Source organism: Erinaceus europaeus, chromosome 3, assembly GCF_950295315.1.
Source record: "Erinaceus europaeus chromosome 3, mEriEur2.1, whole genome shotgun sequence".
Classification (NCBI taxonomy): domain Eukaryota; kingdom Metazoa; phylum Chordata; class Mammalia; order Eulipotyphla; family Erinaceidae; genus Erinaceus; species Erinaceus europaeus.
The window spans coordinates 52,706,529-52,720,672 of NC_080164.1; the positions used below are offsets into that span (position 1 = coordinate 52,706,529).

General features: G+C 41.6%; 1 long non-coding RNA gene across 1 annotated transcript in view; it reads left to right on the forward strand.

Moving 5' to 3' along the window:
- Window positions 1-14,144, forward strand: part of LOC132537663 (uncharacterized) — a 458,600-nt gene that overhangs the window by 309,094 nt on the left and 135,362 nt on the right. The window lies entirely within an intron of this gene.

Consider the following 14,144-nt stretch of genomic DNA (forward strand, 5'->3'; position numbering starts at 1 on the left):
GCCTTTTCTCTGTCTAGCCAGTTCTCATCTTGCACATCTTTGCATGTTTTCCTCCCTCTCTCCTGCTGCAGGCAGAAGAATGGGTACCATGATCAGCCAAGTCTAGATTTCTTGCCCATAAAGATCATGTGAATTGGGACAGTCAGAAATATGAACTGAATGGAAGAATACATTTTCTTTGGAAGTAAATTGCTTAGGAAGATGACCTAAAGCATTCTTAAAACCTGAATCTCAGAGGTTAAGGTTATAAATGTTGTTCAGCCTTTTATAAATGTTGTTTTATGTTTCCAATCATTAATTCTGAATAATTTAGACTTCTCTATTAAGTTGCTATCTCTCTGTGAATCTACATTGAAGGGAGGTAAGTTTTATCATGGAAAATCAAAGAAGCTTCCTTCCCTGAGCCATCCAATTAATATATGTTCTTTAGATAGAATTTAAAAGACACATTAAATCAGGATAAGGCATGGGATTCTTCCTCCAGATCAGAGAGTGTTTGTTATGGGAGATGCTATGGGGATCCCTCCTCTCTGACTTTGTTTCTCTGTCCAATTCCTGCCTGTGTTTTTTCCAAGATGAAATAGATTCTGAGATTTGTTCAGAGCTTTAGTACTGAGAGAAAATGTATCATAATATCCCCTGGTCACCACTCCTTAACCCCACCAGTAGTGTAGCTTCTTGGTGCCAAGATTTCCCAGGACTAAGGGTAGCTCCTCACGTGTTCTTGTTAGTTTAGGACTGCATGCCATTTCAGACTGCCTCTTCTGCTCAACATTGCATTCCTATTTCCAGTATAGTAACCAGCTCACATTAGGTGCCTATAAATGTTTGCTGAATAAATGAACGCTATTTCATTTCTTAAGTGATTCCTCCAGTAGCAATTGGAATCAGTTGGTGACAAGGAGCTACAGTCACAGTGTTAGACACTGTCATTATAAGTACGAAGGACTATACTTTTGTGGGTCCAAAATATAGATACAAGTTTGCCAGTCCTGAAAATTCTTTTTATTTATTTATTTATAAAAAGGAAACACTGACAAAACCATAGGATAAGAGGGGTACAAATCTACACAATTTCCACCACCAGAACTCCATATTTCATCCCCTCCCTTGATAGCTTTCCTATTCTTTAACCCTCTGGGAGTACAGACCCAAGATCATTGTGGGATGCAGAAGGTAGAAGGTCTGGCTTCTGTAATTGCTTCCCTGCTGAACATGGGCATTGACAGGTTGATCCATACTCCCAGCCTGTCTCTCTCTTTCCCTAGTGGGGCGGGGCTCTGGGGAATCGGAGCTCCAGGACACATTGGTGGAGTCATCTGTCCAGGGCAGTCTAGTCAGCTTCAAGCTAGCATCTGGAACCTGGTGGCTGAAAGAGAGTTAACATACAAAGCCAAACAAATCATTGACTAATCATGAACCTAATGGCTGGAGTAGTGCAGATGAAGAGTTGGGGGTGGTGGCTCCATTTTGTAGATAGATAGTAGGCATATTTTAGCTATATTCCAAAAGGCCTGTGGCTATAGTAATTTTTTCTTTTTTTTTTACCCCTGAGCCTGAAATCTGATATGCAGGTGGATCCTAGTTATTGTCTGAGGAGATGATGTAATGGCTGGAAAAAGGACCAGAAAGCTGGATCAGGGAAGAGAGTAGCTCTCAAAATGTGGGAAAGGGGTATAAATATTGTTGACTGTAAACTCCATCGATTTGATGTGATCTGGGGTCCATATTCAGTTTAGGAGCCTATGTGACCTCTGCATCCCTGTAGATCTGAGCTCACATTCTGTGGTCATGAGTAGGAACATTCCAAGCTGCACCAATATTGATCTATCTTCCTCAGGTGTAGCATAGAGTATGTTGTCTAGCCTCCCTTCAGAGGATGGAACATTCTCTACCATTGTGGATCCAAGTTAAAAGCAAGGTTCTATGGGGGCCCACAAAGGGGTCTATTTTGTTGTTTCTGTTAGAGATGACCAATACTAATGGAGAGAGGGATTTATTTGAGGTCTAGGCCCATCATGTCTGTTTGGGAATCTCAGCAGTCCTGAGAATTCTACATGTAATTTTCATTAACACTAATACCTCCAGGTAAATGTTGTCATTAATTCTTTCACAGAACCGTTGTTATTGTGCTAAATTGCTAGTTTCTCTGTTGAAGTATTATGTATAGCTGGCACTCCCAGCTTTCTGATGCTTCTTACCCACTATGAGTAAAACTTCTACAACCTTCTCATTCTCTGTTTTGTTTTATTCCCCCCCCCCATATTTATTTGTTGTGGTATGAGAGAAAGAGACCAGAGCACTGCTCAGCTCTGACTTGTGGTGGTGCCAGTGATTGAACCTGGCACCTCAGAGCTTCAGGCATTAAAGGCATGTTACCACTGTTATATCTTCTCAAACCCTTAGCTGAATTTTAACAAGGTAAATTATTTTTATAACCAGAAGCAGCCACAACGAGAATGCTTAAAGTCTTTAAGAATTGGGCGAGATTCTAGGGCTCATTAGTTCTATCTCTAAAATTCATCATCTAGAAGGTATTTAATATATATCTTCTATTGAAAGCATTTAAAGAAACACTAGAAATTTAATTGAGATTTTTCTGGGTGTTCTGGAATTAAGAAAAAGTTAATGGTACAGTTTAAATGTCCTTTTGTCCCTGATACCACACTATATTGCTAATGTTAAGGGACTGAGCCAGGAATTTGAGAAGCAAACCATTAAGATACAAGTGAATTGTCAGAGAAGGGCAGCTGCTTGCTGTCTGATTGATGGTACTTCCTGAGATAAGCAAATGGAGCAAGTACAGAAGGCTGGTTCTATGTGCCAGGTGGTGTCAGTCCTCCTCCCCAGACTGTCTCCTTCCTTGACTTCTGCTTCACCTCAAACTCCACCCAGCCCTGCAGAAAGAAAAAAGTCTGGGATGCACTGATTATTTTCCAAGCCTTCTTATACAATCAACACTTAAAATGACGGCATTCAAATTTTACTTGCCCATACAGTGCCTCCACTTTCTCTGCCAACACCTTAGAGAGTCTGGCTCACTTCTGCTTTTTTACTGAGAAGAGTTTCTTTGATTACCTGAACACTTGGGGGAAAGAAAGCAGAATTATTAATCCTTGATAATGCGTGGGTCTGAGGGTTGTGGCAAAGCACTGTATCGATAGGAGCAGATTGCTTAATAAGAATGAAAATGTTTGGCGATCAGTCTCCAGCTTACAAGGGTGATTTTTTGCTTCCTTTAGTGCCAATGAGCTATCCACATTAAGGTGACTCTTCTCCCTTTACCTTTGATGAGTTTAATTCAATGAATTCCTACTTGCTAACCTGTAATCAAGTTGTGAGCACTAGGGCAAAGAATGAAAAAAAAAAAAACTTTAAACACAGCAACTTGTTGGAGAGTCACAGAAGATAGCATTCCCTTGAATGAAAAAAAAAAAAGTGATTGTGGGGGATGGTCAAGAAGTGAAGTAGGTGTTTGTATACTCAGTTGAGCACACACATTACAGTGCACAAGGATCAGGGTTCAAGCCCTTGAATCCCATCTATAGGGGGGAAACTTTCTGAGTGATGAAGCAGTGTTGCAGGTCTCTTCTCTCTCTCTCTCCCTCTCTTTCTCTCTCCCTCTCCCTGTCTCTCCCTCTCTCCTTCCCTCTCTATCACCTCCTTCCCTTTTGATTTTTCTATCAAGAATAAATAAATAAAATAACATTATTTTGAAAAGTGACTGGCTAGGTTAGGAGACTGGCAGACAGATAAGAAAAGTAGTGATCTGGTATACAGGCTCTCCTTCACAAAGATACTGCATAGAAATCTATCAGAGTTTATGCAAGTGTGACCCACCCTTATTCCAAATTGTGTGTGTCTACTGTTTGGTAATCATTGTACAGGCAGGTAGGTAGTTGGGTAGATGAATGAGTTGATGAAAGATTCACTATCAGTATTTGTCCACTGTGGCAACACCAGCAATGAGTGCCTTGCCCATTTTCTCTGCTTTTACTTCTGTACTCTAAAAGCTGCTGGTTTATACACTTGTCACTCTAGCCCCTGTGACCAGGGGAAACAATTAGTTTGAGAACCAAAAGAAGAGAGTATGTCCAAAGTATAACTGAGCACTACAGGTTAAATTTCTTAGGGAGGAGCTAGAGGCAGGAAGGGACCCTTGTATCCTTTTTGGTATCACCCATCCATCCTCCTTTGGTTGGAGGAAGACCAAAGAAAACATCACAAGAGGCAAGAATTTGGGTCACCATATCTCCAGCCTATCCCCAAAGATTTCAAAGCAGCTATGAGGCACGGAAGCAAAATGATTTGAGGAACAAAGCCTCCATTCTCATACCATATGGTATTTCAAAATAAAACTCTCTTTTGGCACAAAAGGTAGAAGTATAGAGATCTGTTATTACTCTGGGTATCAGACAGATGAGCTTTGCTGCTCCTTCAGAAGTGGTCCCCAACCAGTGAAGGGTCTTGGTGAGTAAGTAGTCCAATTTTCCTTGCTTCTCAGTTGCTGTGACTAAGACACATATACATAGGAGTAAGCCTCAATTGCCCTCTATGTTAATTGTTTAATAACATGTTGGTATTCTTCGTGTTGGTTTGGCCCCCTTCCCCCCACCTCTGAGAGAATTGGTTTGGCCCTTGCTAGTTTCACGCCCCTCTTTCTCCCCGCCCCCTATGCTAAGGACTCCAGAGTCCCAGCAGCAGCCGCAGAAAAAGAATGATGGAGAAGCACATGGTGTGGTGATTTGTCTGTTCGTGAATAAAGATTAAACTGCAGCTTCTCAGCCCAGCCATGTGTCCCCGAGTCTCTGTCTCTGTCTACCGCCACGAAGCTAGCCCAGCCTGCTGGAGCCTCTGAACTTTAACAACAAATGGCTCCCACGTGGACCTGACCTGCACGTCTCTCAGATAAGTGAAGACAATTTGGCTACCTATGCACTATGGCCTTCTCTTCTGCTTGTGAAGAGATCTCCAAAGGCCTCTGCCCTTTCTTCACGAGACTGTTTCGCTGTTTCTGGAACATTTATCTCTGGACCACTCTGTGGTTTCTGCCCAACACCAGCCCGCAGGAGCCCAACGCCAGCCTGCATGAGCCGGCTTTCCGCCGTGTGGCGTGGGGCATTGGGCACAGGCTCCCTCCATGCTGCTTGGCCGCTGGGAGCAGGGCAGCAGACATGGTGGACAGGCCTACGGCCTATCCTGGCCGCCACCCTGGGGCACCTTGGCCCGCGCCTTCTGCATGGCTGGCCCGCCCGCCCTCCTGCTATGAAGTCTGGGCAGATCCCGGACCCCCCAGAGACTGCGGGTTCCCTGCCGAAACTGGGCCCCCTGGCCGAGATCCTCAGCTCGGGTCTGAAGGCAGACAAACTAAAATACGCAGAGATTCGTGCAGAGATCGCAACCTACAATTCCTAGAAGTGGAGCTGCGCGGGAGGCCCCACCTCCGGATGGTGACCCCCCAACAACAACTAAGACAATACAGATCTAAATTCGTGTTTAAAATGACATGTCTTCGTAACAAAGGTTTCTCTCTTTGTGTACTAATGACCGTGTTTATGTGTGTGTTTAAAGTTTGGTAAACAGTAACTTTAAGGTTAAAAATGTAACTTTAAGGCTAAATTCTTACCAGGCAAAGTTAAATAAAAAAGGTTTTCAACGTAATTCTCATAAAGATAACATTAACTTACGTTTAAAGTCTGAGGTAAAAATTAGTTTAAATATCAATATATTTTAACTAAGTTGGTCAAAAAAAACCTGCGCACACCTAGGGTGTGTCTCCATCTTGAATGGGTGTAACAAAAGGTTAAAAAGACTTTGTTGATATGTAAAAGTCTCAAATTCCTTCTCAATTAGAAACGTTAGATTGCACTATGGTTATGCTAATAATTCTCATGCCTGAGGCCTTTTTCTTTTTATGGTTCATGTTTGCCTTCCCACATTTTATTGTTTGAACTTTAAATAGCCTTGAAATTGTGCTAGAAAAGACTTCCAATTATGATAGAGTTATCAATTGTGGTAAACTTCTAACCTGCTACAAGTTTTGTTTCATAAGTAAGTGAATTGCAGCTGTCAAGTTCTCTACAGAAAAACAGAATTCTGATGGCTGACATTCCCCATCGAGACAGATGTACAACAATTCACCCCCTGGCAATTCTTCGGTGGACATCTGCTTTGGACTTCTTTCGGACTCACTGGTACACCTCAGACACTTTACACAAAACTAGCGGCTTTCCTTTATGCTGCTGGGTTTCTCAAACACTGACTGCAGCCTTGCCTTGGGACTCTAGGCCTCACCTCCCCCCCACCATGCTAGGAAATGCCCTTTGAGGCAAGTACGCCCCCCATAGGCAGGAAATGTTTTTTTTAAGCTGATAAAGTTTTGCCCACAGAGGCAAAAAATGGCCCCCTCAGGCCTTCCCTTGGCAGCACACTGGTTCTTGTTACTTGCTTACATGTTTCTCCATGTTTGTGCCAGTTTCTTTTTTGAAAATTCCTGTACGATATAGGTTTCTGTTCACCCCACACCCCTGATACTGTGGTCATTTAGTTAAAAAGAAAAGGGGGAATATGTTGGTATTCTTCGTGTTGGTTTGGCCCCCTTCCCCCTACCTCTGAGAGAAATGGTTTGGCCCTTGCTAGTTTCGCGCCCCGCTTTCTCCCTACCCCCTATGCTAAGGACATCCAGAGTCCCAGCAGCAGCCGTGGAAAAAGAATGATGGGGAAGCACATGGTGTGGTGATTTGCCCGTTCGTGAATAAAGATTAAACTGCAGCTTCTCAGCCCAGCCGTGTGTCCTCAAGTCTCTGTCTCTGTCTACCGCTGCGACGCTAGTCCAGCCTGCTGGAGCCTCCAAAAGAAAACATCACAAGAGGCAAGAATTTGGGTCACCATATCTCCAGCCTATCCCCAAAGATTTCAAAGCAGCTATGAGGCATGGAAGCAAAATGATTTGAGGGACAAAGCCTCCATTCTCATACCATATGGTATTTCAAAATAAACCTCTCTTTTGGCACAAAAGGTAGAAGTATAGAGATCTGTTATTACTCTGGGTATCAGACAGATGAGCTTTGCTGCTCCTTCAGAAGTGGTCCCCAACCAGTGAAGGGTCTTGGTGAGTAAGTAGTCCAATTTTCCTTGCTTCTCAGTTGCTGTGACTAAGACACATATACATAGGAGTAAGCCTCAATTGCCCTCTATGGTAATTGTTTAATAACATACCCATACTGCCTTTCTTTATTTTGTTAAAAAATTATTTTATTTTGATGAGAGAGCAATATATGGAGTGAGAGATCAGAGCACTCTCTGCTCAGCTTTGGTTTATGGTGGTGCTAGGGACTGAACCTGAGACCTCAGTCTCAGGCATGAGAGTCTTTTATTTTATTTTTATTATCTTTATTTATTATTGGATAGAGACAACCAGTAGTCAAGAAGGTAGGGAAAGATAGAGAGGGAGAGAGATAGAGAGACACCTGCAGCCCTGCTTCACCACTTGTGATGCTTTCCCCCTGCAGGTAGGGAGAGGGGCCTTGAACCTGAGTCCTTGCGCATTGTAACATGTGCGCTCAACTAGCTGCACTACCACCCAGCCCCCATGAGAGCCTTCTACATAACCATTATGCTATCTCCACAGCCCACTTCCTTTCTTTCATTCCCACTCTCCTTTCCCCAGTCCCTCCTGTTTTCTGGAGTTACCCTTTATGTGAACTACTTGACCTTAAATCCTTGTTTTGGAGAATGCTCTGGGGAGCTCAAATTAAGATATCTGTCTTACTGCTCCACGACTGTGAACAGACAAACCCCAGCTATTGCTTTCTACCCTTCTTTGCTTCCTAAATAATAATCTAATTAGGATAAAAGTGGCATTTAACTGATGCCCCACTGGATTAATATTCTGTCCTATCACTGTGAAGGGTTTTTAGGCTTGACTGCTAGTGACCAACATTTCTATCCTTGAGGCTATTGGTAACCTCACCCTGACTAGGAGGGACTATCATAATCTTCTTATTTATTTATTTATTTATTTATCCTTCTCTCACAATCTTCTTCATATCTGTTTGATTTTAATTTCTGTGTGTGACGGCATCATGTAGCCCACATTTAATTGTGATGATATTAAACTCATTTTTGATTCATTCTCTCTAGAATCTGGAATCTCTGGGTTACATTTTTAATCAGCTTTCATTACTAAAGCTGATTGAATTCTGTTATTTAATGATTGAAAGAAGGATGAAAGTCAGACCAACAAACCAATTTTTTCTGGTCAGTCTTCTTTGATAAAACAGTTTCCTTAACTCTGAAGTAGTCATGTCTGTTAAAATAATGGTTCTTCAAGCTTCGCTCTAATTAAGCATCTAAATTCTCCAGAGACCCTGGAAATACCTGCAATAATTTCTAGAGGTGCTTTGAATGATTCTGTATCCTAGTGGTACATCAGAGTCATCTTATGAACTTTTATTTCAAGGGACTGAAATAAAAGTTAAAAATGCATGTATATCAAAATAAAATAAAAGGACTGGATGGCATTCCAGATGAAACAATTGACAGTGTCTGGGCAGCAGGAGTTTAAAGTTCTCCACATGGTTCTAATGTGCAGCCAGAGGTGAAAACCACTGATTAGCGCTTTTCTGAGACCATGAACACCAGCTTCCCCAGGAGCAGCAGCTCTAGATAAAGCAGAGGAGGTGAAAGTGTCCTTGATGGCAGCCCCAAATGACATAGTCACTACCTTTGAAGCCAGCTCCACACTTCACATGCTACACATGAGCCAGGAAGCCTCAGGAAACCCCTGGTCAACTCACGCTCTAATGAGAAGACATTTACCATGCAATAGCCTTTTGTTCCTACAACATAGCAAACAACTCTCTTCCTGAAGGAGAATTCAAATCAGAGTTTTTCTCATTTGCAAGTTTGGGCTTTCGCAGTGATGGCATCTGCTGCTCCTATGCTGTGCTGTATGTACTCCAAACACTGCTGCATGCCACAACCTTGTGTAGGTGGTGCTTTGGAGAAAATGAAACAACTAGGTCAATATCCAGCATGAGGAAAAGCAGTCCAAGGAACAAGACATGGGCTTAGCTCAAGAGTGCAATAGAAACATGAACTTTGGGAGTCGGTCGGTAGCTCAGCGGGTTAATCGCACGTGGCGCGAAGCGCAGGGACCGGTATAAGGATCCAGGTTCAAGCCCCCGGCTCCCCTCCTGCAGGGGAGTCTCTTCACAAGTGGTGAAGCAGGTCTGCGGGTGTCTTATCTTTCTCTTCCCCTCTCTGTCTTCCCCTTCTCTCTCCATTTCTCTCTGTTCTATCTAACAACGACGACGACAACAATAAGTGCAACAACAATAAAAAACAAGGGCAACAAAAGGGAAAATAAAAGAAAATCTTAAAAAATATTTAAAAAGTGGTCCAGGAGGTGGCACAGTGGATAAAGCATTGGACTCTCAGGCATGAGGTCCTGAGTTCAATCCCTGGCAGCACATGTACCAGAATGATGTCTGGTTCTTTCTCTCTCTCTCTCTCCTCCTATCTTTTTCATTAATAAATAAATAAAATATTTAAAAAATATATTAAAAAAAAACATGAACTTTGAGCAAGAGGTGGTTAAGGGGAAACTCCTTGATAGTCCACCAAGGCATCAGGGAAGGTGTATGCTGGCTTCCACCAAATGTGGTGTGGGGATTTCTGTCACTCCGCTTACACATTAGAGAAAAATATCACTCCAGAAGTCTGCACAGCCTCCTGTATTCAGACAGCTTACGCTTGGTTTTGCAAGCACCATTTTCCTCCTAGATAGCTCCCAAAGATCTGACAGCCATGCTGGGAGGAGAAATAAATGTTTCCTTTATTCTTTCTCTGCTTGTGTCTGGACTCAAGTAGATCTGCTCCTATGAAGTCTAGAATCCACAATCACTAGAAGGAAAAGAATCTGTAGTTGGTCAGAGGTAAGAAAAATTGTTAGCAGGATTCTTGGCAATAGGGAGTAGGAACCTGGAGATTCTGGGTTTGAGATAGAGCAGAACTTTGTATCTCAGCTGACTCCTGAAACAAAGCATCTAACACTTGCAGAAAGGAGCTTGCTGTTGTAGCTGCTAATAGTAACACTTGTACTTAACATCCAAATATACTCTGTTTACACTTGCGCAAGTGAATAAATTTTAGGAGCTGCACCTGGAGCAATAGAAAGGTGACAAGTGTTTCTTTCTTTCTTATTTATTTATTTTATTGGGGGATTAATGTTTTACATTTGACAGTAAATACAATAGTTTGTACATGCATAACATTTCTCAGTTTTCCACATAACAATACAACCCCCACTAGGTCCTCTGTCATCCTTTTTGGACCTGTACTCCCCTCCACCCCAAAGTCTTTTCCTTTGGTGCAATATACCAACTCCAGTTCAGGTTCTACTTGTGACAAGTGTTTCTATGGTAACCCTCTAGAATATAGTCCTATCACATCTTTAGTCAAGTTAAGACATAGGCTGAAGTTTGGAACTCATTTGGGAATAATTATCGTCAGTGTTGACTGAGTGCTTTCTATATGCCAGTACTGTGCTAGATCCTCTATACTTACATATTCAACACAATTCTATGAGACAATATTTTCTGCATATTAATATATAAAGGTACTGAGTCACCTTAACATTAAATTGAGCTTCCAGGGATTTGTACCCAGGTCTGCTTCCATCAGAATCTACAGACTTAGCCACTACTATTTTTTATGCCTTTTTGCTTTGTGGGTGTTGGGTTCACACAACTCTTCAGAAATATCTAGGCACCCCCACAAGAATGAAGGACTAAATCCTCAGGTGATGAATATCTTAGGGGGAAGCTCTATGGTAACTAAGGTGCAGTCCAGAAGTTTTGTTTTTGCTAGTTGCATCTACCTCTTTACCAAGTTAGTTAGTTACTAGTCATATCATAAAGGCAGGAGGTTTCCAAAGCATTTCTGTTATCTCACATTCTACCTAGTGTTTGGATTTTAGACAAACAAGAATTTATTATAAATCAAACAATTCATGTTCGTTTGAAACTTTAATTTTGCTGAAAATGCACTTATTTCACTCACTTTGTTATTTATTACTTGCCAAAATAACAACACACATTTTTCTTTACTAAATTTTGTATTTAATGGGAAAACTATATTTCATGTAAATATACATGAGTAGTTCTACTGAGCATAAACCTTAGTGGAGTTCATTTTAAAACATAATAGAGTATCTGATTGATGATTGGATGCACTGAATATTTTTCTTTGATTAATATCATGTGGATAAATATCAGGGGCCAGATGAACTCTTTACTACAAAACTCACCCAAGTAAAATAATATATTGAATGATTTTGGAAGGAAACAATTTCTTTCATTTTGAGGTGGCATCTCTTGTCTCAGAATGAAGAATATGCTATTTAGGGCTGGAGATACACCTCACCCAGAGGGTAAGCCACCTGACATGCCATGTGAGTGGCCCAGATTCGAACCCCAACACTGCATGGAAGTGCAGTAGCTCCAGGGGGAGTTCTAGCCCCATAGTGTCTCTCTATCCCTACATCTCTGTCCCCTCCCTTCAATGAGTGGTCATACAATTGCACACACACAAGGACATGATTCCAGAAGAACAACAGAAAGTATTTTGAGGGCTACTTGGTACTGACTTGCATGGTCAAAAATATTTTGCTGGGCTGGCAAAAACAGTTCCTATAAAGTGTGCTCACTTCTTATTTGCACAACCCAAGTTCCAGTCTTCCCCAATGCCCTGGAGAAAACTTTAATAGTACAGTGTTTTTCCTCTGTCTTCCTTCCTTTGCCTCTGTATTTCTTTTTTTAATTAATTATTTATTTATTTATTCCCTTTTGTTGTCCTTATTGTTATATTGTTGTGGTTATTATTGTTGTCATTGTTGTATAGGACAGAGAGAAATAGAGGAGGACAAGACAGAGAGGGAGAGAAAGACACCTGCAGACCTGCTTCACTGCTTGTGAAGAGACTCCCCTGCAGGTGGGGAGCCAGGGGCTTGAACTGGGATCCTTATGCCAGTCCTTGCACTTTGTGCCATCTGCGCTTAACCCGCTACGCTACCACCCAGCTCCCTGCCTCTGTATTTCTATATTAAAATATTGACAGTGAATTAGTAAAAAGCAAGCAGAAAGACCTAAAAAAGATACCATAGAGTACCTAATGAAATAGTTTATACCTAGATATCCTCCTCACCTACCTCCTATTCCACTTCCCTCAATCACTCCAAAGCTAACCTTGTCATACAAAATAAGGACTACAAAAGCTGAATAAGGACAAGAGACTGGCATACTTTAATGATGACTCTTTAGTCACCATCAGGCCATCCCATCACCTGGGGCCCTGGTCAGGGACCCCTGGAGTTCCCACACAGACAAGATGGGCCTTGTCCTCTAACAGATTCCTCTCACCACTGTCACTAGTCATCTCCATCAAGAACAACATAATGGAACCCTTTGTGGGCCCCTATAGGACCTTGCCTTCAGTGTGGATAAACAAAGGTAGGGAATGTTCCATTCTCCAAAGGGAGGTTGGATATCATATTCTATCTATCACCTGAGGTTGATGGATCCTGAAATTAGTGCAGCCTGGAATGTTCCTGACCGTGACCACAGAATGCCAGATCTACGGGCATGCAGAGGTTGGTTACATAAGCTTCTGTGCTGACTATGGGCCTCAGATCAAATCTATGGGGTTTACAGTTGATAATATTTAAATACTTTTTCCATATTTGAGAGCTATTCCCTTCCCTGATCCAGCTTTCTAGTCCCAACTATGAAACCATATTCCTAGACAATAACTTAGATCACCTGCATGTTAGATGTCAAGCTCAGACAAAGACTAGTCAGATCATGGGCCCCTTGGAATATACCTAAATAGACCTAGTAGCTTTTTCCAAAACAGAGACCCCAAATCTTCATCTTCAATATTCTTGTCTTTAGATTCATGATTATTCAACATTTTTTTCTGCCTTATATCTTAACTCTTTTTCAGCCGCCAGGTTCCAGATGCTACCATGATGTCAGCCGGACTTCCCTGGGCAGACGACCCCACCAATGTGTCCTGGAGCCCCACCGCCCCAGATCCCTGCCCCACTAGGGAAAAAGAGAGACAGGCTGGGAGTATGGATTGACCTATCAATGCCCATGTTCATCAGGGAAGCAATTACAGAAGCCAGACCTTCCACTTTCTGTACCCCATAATGATCCTGGGTCCATACTCCCTGAGGGACAAAGAATAGGAAAGATATCAGGGAGGGGACTGGATACGAAGTTCTTGTGGTGGGAATTATATGGAATTGTACGTCTCTTATCCTATGGTCTTGTCAGTGTTTTCATTTTATAAATAAATTTAAAAAATAATTAATTGACAAAGAGGATGCCTTAAATCCTGAGCAAAATCTACTGCTTTCCCTCTATCCCCTGTTATCCTGCTTGGAGAGTAAATAATAATTATTATTATAATTATATAATATATATATATATTGACCTGGAGTGGTAAATCCCTGGAGATGACATATGAATGTTTTTTATTATGGGATTAATTTTAATAAGAGAAGGCTCAGACTGCAGTCTATTATAGAAAAATACGTACTTTAAATATATAATGCATCTCCATTTCTGTATTTTGGTATATATTGAACTCATTCTACTGGTAGAAAGCCAGAAGGAAGATTTAAAATTTTCTGTTCAATTAGCAGTTACATCAAATGTTGTAAAAGAGGAGATGGATTTGAGCATCTTATAAAGGTAGTGAATTTGGTTTTCATTTTGTCAGATTTATTGAGTGATTGGAGGATTTAACCTTGTCCTGCAGAAGTTCTTAAGTGAAAAGCATGTCAGTTGTGTTGAAAAGGGCCTCTAAATCTTCTTCTTATAAGATTCAGATTGTGTGTGGCATCATCAGCTAGTGTCAATACTGATGGTGAAATCTGGTTTCTCAGATAAAACAGAATCCCAAGAAATGACATTTACAAAGTGTGGATCTAGCCAGTTTGGAGCAAGACTTTGCACATTCACACTGTAACACGCAATGCTGGCAGAGACCAAAATGTGAACATTTTTAGCATGAGGAGCTGGCACTTACCTCACAACCCCATGGCTAGAGCCTGTGGAGAGATAGATAATGGTTTG